Raw genomic sequence first — 5,000 nt, 5'->3', positions numbered from 1 at the left:
GGTGCGCAGCCTGTCCTTCCGCGGGCCTCGGTTCGCGTCTGTTGGGCAGAGCCCCGGTGTCCTGGCTGGCTGCCCGGCGGTATATCTGGAGGAGTCGATTCGCCCCTTTGGGCGCTCGGGCTCCCGGCAAGCGCGCGCGGTTCTTCCCGGATGACGGACCTACCTGGCCCGGCCCCGGACCCGCGCCGCTGTTGGCTCGGGATGCTCCCGTCAGCGGCGCTTCAGCTTTGGACAATTTCACGACCCGTCTTGAAACACGGACCAAGGAGTCTAACATGTGCGCGAGTCATTGGGCTGTACGAAACCTAAAGGCGTAATGAAAGTGAAGGTCTCGCCTTGCGCGGGCCGAGGGAGGATGGGGCTTCCCCGCCCTTCACGGGGCGGCGGCCTCCGCACTCCCGGGGCGTCTCGTCCTCATTGCGAGGTGAGGCGCACCTAGAGCGTACACGTTGGGACCCGAAAGATGGTGAACTATGCCTGGCCAGGACGAAGTCAGGGGAAACCCTGATGGAGGTCCGTAGCGATTCTGACGTGCAAATCGATCGTCGGAGCTGGGTATAGGGGCGAAAGACTAATCGAACCATCTAGTAGCTGGTTCCCTCCGAAGTTTCCCTCAGGATAGCTGGTGCTCGTACGAGTCTCATCCGGTAAAGCGAATGATTAGAGGCCTTGGGGCCGAAACGACCTCAACCTATTCTCAAACTTTAAATGGGTGAGATCTCCGGCTTGCTTGATATGCTGAAGCCGCGAGCAAACGACTCGGATCGGAGTGCCAAGTGGGCCACTTTTGGTAAGCAGAACTGGCGCTGTGGGATGAACCAAACGCCGAGTTAAGGCGCCCGAATCGACGCTCATGGGAAACCATGAAAGGCGTTGGTTGCTTAAGACAGCAGGACGGTGGCCATGGAAGTCGGAATCCGCTAAGGAGTGTGTAACAACTCACCTGCCGAAGCAACTAGCCCTGAAAATGGATGGCGCTGAAGCGTCGTGCCTATACTCGGCCGTCAGTCTGGCAGTCATGGCCGGTCCTTGCGGCCGGCCGCGAAGCCCTGACGAGTAGGAGGGTCGCGGCGGTGGGCGCAGAAGGGTCTGGGCGTGAGCCTGCCTGGAGCCGCCGTCGGTGCAGATCTTGGTGGTAGTAGCAAATACTCCAGCGAGGCCCTGGAGGGCTGACGCGGAGAAGGGTTTCGTGTGAACAGCCGTTGCACACGAGTCAGTCGATCCTAAGCCCTAGGAGAAATCCGATGTTGATGGGGGCCGTCATAGCATGATGCACTTTGTGCTGGCCCCCGTTGGGCGAAAGGGAATCCGGTTCCTATTCCGGAACCCGGCAGCGGAACCGATACAAGTCGGGCCCCTCTTTTAGAGATGCTCGTCGGGGTAACCCAAAAGGACCCGGAGACGCCGTCGGGAGATCGGGGAAGAGTTTTCTTTTCTGCATGAGCGTTCGAGTTCCCTGGAATCCTCTAGCAGGGAGATAGGGTTTGGAACGCGAAGAGCACCGCAGTTGCGGCGGTGTCCCGATCTTCCCCTCGGACCTTGAAAATCCGGGAGAGGGCCACGTGGAGGTGTCGCGCCGGTTCGTACCCATATCCGCAGCAGGTCTCCAAGGTGAAGAGCCTCTAGTCGATAGAATAATGTAGGTAAGGGAAGTCGGCAAATTGGATCCGTAACTTCGGGATAAGGATTGGCTCTGAGGATCGGGGCGTGTCGGGCTTGGTCGGGAAGTGGGTCAGCGCTAACGTGCCGGGCCTGGGCGAGGTGAGTGCCGTAGGGGTGCCGGTAAGTGCGGGCGTTTAGCGCGGGCGTGGTCTGCTCTCGCCGTTGGTCGGCCTCGTGCTGGCCGGCGGTGCAGGATGCGCGCGCCTGCGCGGCGTTCGCGCCCCGGTGCTTCAACCTGCGTGCAGGATCCGAGCTCGGTCCCGTGCCTTGGCCTCCCACGGATCTTCCTTGCTGCGAGGCCGCGTCCGCCTTAGCGTGCTCCTCCGGGGGCGCGCGGGTGCGCGGATTCTCTTCGGCCGCCATTCAACGATCAACTCAGAACTGGCACGGACTGGGGGAATCCGACTGTCTAATTAAAACAAAGCATTGCGATGGCCCTAGCGGGTGTTGACGCAATGTGATTTCTGCCCAGTGCTCTGAATGTCAACGTGAAGAAATTCAAGCAAGCGCGGGTAAACGGCGGGAGTAACTATGACTCTCTTAAGGTGGCCAAGTGGCGGCGGTGTGGCTGCATCCGGACTTGGCTTTTCGAAGTGCGGTCTTGATGTAGTCGTGCTGCTGCTGCGAGGTGCCTTCCTTGGGTTATAGTTACAGGGAGAGTGATGCGCAATACATGGGCCTAGCCCTCTTAGCCTCTCCTCTCCTGCGGTCTTCTCCCCTTCTCGTGGGCCCGCTGATTTTCGCAGAGTGGAAGACCGCACCAGGGGCTTGGGGGGGTTACCAGCCCCCCCTCGCATTATCCCTTTATAGTTGGGGGCAGCCGACAAGAAACAAGAGATGGTGGCCCTTCCGCTGAAGGTGCCACCCCAGCTACCCCAGCACCTATCCGGCCAACCGGCCGTAACGAAAATGCGATAGTTTGTGTAGCTCCCTTTGCTTGCAGTGAGTGCCACCGCACTTTTACCACGAAGAACGGTCTCGGGGTCCATCGCCGCCGCCAACACCCTGCGGCCGCCAACGCTGAGATCGTGACGGAGAGGCATCGCGCGAGGTGGACGGAGGAAGAAGTCCTGTCGCTCGCCAAGGCAGAGGCCGAACTGTTCCTGGAGAGGGACGCCCGGTTCTTCTTTGTAAATCAAGAACTTACCAGGATGTTCCCCGACCGAACGCTTGAGGCAATCAAGTGCCGACGGCGGCAAGCTGCCCACAAGCAGCTTGTCCGCCAATTCATGGAGGCACTTGAGATCGGTCGGGGTGAAGAGCCGGCGTCCCGCCGTGGAGCAGCGAGCTCGCTGCCTGACGCGGGCGAGGCCGCTGCGCCGCCCGTCGACGCAGCCGAGGACTTCGCGGCCGACACCACCGGGCCGCCGCCGGAGGGGCCGACTGACGCCGCCATCTGGGAGCATCTGGCGGGGCTACCTGCTTCCGCCCAGCGTTTCTCTGCCCTGGATCGAGTCATTGGTCTGGGGCGGGGCACGCCGCCCGATGTCATCCTGGGCATGCTCCCGGATGCCCTTGCGTCGGTCGGGTCCAGGGGGGAGAGGTCGATCACCAGGACACAGCGGCCGCGCCAACCATCCAAGCGGCCGCCTGCCGCCCCGCCGCTGCAGAAGCGCAAGCGGCGCCGCTGGGAATACGCGCGGACACAGGACGCCTTCCGTAGGTCGCGTGCGCGTTGCGTGCGCGGCTTGCTGGACGGCACCCTGCTGCAGCCGCCACCCGACATCCCCGGTCTGCTGGACTTCTGGGCGGACCTCTTCACGAAGAAGCCGATCTCCACCGCCGGCTTCATCCGTGACCGCCTTCTCCCGCACTCGGAGCCTGTCGCTCCTGAGTGCCTATGGGGGCCGGTCACACGTGAGGAGGTCGCTGCTGCCTTGCCGCCCAGGGGATCGGCAGCCGGGCCGGACGGCCTGACTCCAGCGGAGCTGCGGCGCCTGCCGCATGAAGTCCTGGTGAAACTCTTGAACCTCTTCCTCCTGGCCCGCGCCCTCCCCGAGCGTCTGCTTCGCGCCCGGACGTCACTTCTCCCCAAAACGGCTGCACCAACATCCCCCGCTGACTTTCGCCCCATTACGGTCTGCTCGGTGTTGGCGCGGACCTTTCACAAGGTTCTCGCGTCACGCCTGATGCGTGCATGTGCTGTGGACGAACGTCAGCGGGCATTCATCCCCCGGGATGGGATGTTGGAAAACACCTTCATCTTGGACACTGCTCTCACCGACGCAGTCCGCTCCTGTCGCTCTGTTTTTGTGGCATCGATCGACGTCTCTAAAGCGTTCGATTCGGTGGACCATGCCGCCCTCCGCCCCGTGCTGAGGGCTCATGGCCTGCCGGATTGCTTTATTGAGTACGTCGAAAGGTGTTACGAGGGTAGCACGACGGTGATAGCGGGCGGCGCCGACGTGGGCGTGCCCCTGCAGCCGGCTAGGGGTGTGCGTCAGGGTGACCCCCTCTCCCCCCTCCTTTTCAATTTTGCGGTGGACTATGTTTTGAGTCAACTTCCCTCCCACATCGGAGCTCGGATCCTTGGTCGCAGAGTTAACGCTGCGGCCTTCGCAGATGACGTCCTGCTTTTTGCATCGACCGCGAGGGGATTGCAGTCCCTCATCGACGCAGCCGTCGCAGCCCTCGCCCATCTGGGGCTGCAGATCAACGCCCGGAAGTGTTTCACCCTCGCCTTAGTCGCGTCTGGGCGCGACAAGAAGGTGAAGGTCGACGCCGACGTTACCTTCAAAGCGGGCAACGCCACCGTGCCCGCCCTACGTGTGGGTGAAACCTTCCGGTACCTGGGACTGCAATTCTCCACCGCTGGTCGCTGCGTTTTCAACCCACGACGCCACCTGGTGGAGCAGCTGGACGTCATCTCCCGAGCTCCGCTCAAGCCGCAACAGCGCCTCCACGCCCTCACCACCGTACTTCTGCCTGGCCTGTACCATGGGCTGGCCCTCAGCCGCACCCGAGTGGGTGCGTTGAAAGCGGCAGATGTCACCATCCGCGCCGCCGTCAGGAGATGGTTCCGCCTTCCGGCGGACACTCCCCTGGGCTACTTCCACGCTCCTGTAGCCCAGGGAGGCCTCGGCATCCCATCATGCCGATGGATGGGGCCAACACTTCGCCGGTCCCGTCTCCTGGCGCTGAAGAGGATTGGGCCAGCCGCCGACGGTGCAGGCCGGCACGAGGTGCAGCGTGAGATTGAGGCGCTGGAGCGGCATCTTATGTGGGAGGGCCACCTCCTCAAATCGTCGACGCAGGTTGGAGAGATGTGGGCCGCGCGCCTGCACGTTGCCTTTGACGGTGCGGCGTTGTCATCTTCCGCCGCCGTCAAGGGGCAACAC

General features: G+C 62.6%; 1 pseudogene; it reads left to right on the top strand.

The window, feature by feature from the left end:
* The window catches only part of LOC126436366 (large subunit ribosomal RNA), a 7,943-nt pseudogene that overhangs the window by 658 nt on the left and 2,285 nt on the right, over window positions 1-5,000 (top strand).

Source organism: Schistocerca serialis, unplaced genomic scaffold (genome assembly GCF_023864345.2).
Source record: "Schistocerca serialis cubense isolate TAMUIC-IGC-003099 unplaced genomic scaffold, iqSchSeri2.2 HiC_scaffold_1235, whole genome shotgun sequence".
NCBI lineage: Eukaryota > Metazoa > Arthropoda > Insecta > Orthoptera > Acrididae > Schistocerca > Schistocerca serialis.
Note: the sequence above shows the minus strand (reverse complement) of the source record. Positions and strands in the feature narration are given on the sequence as shown.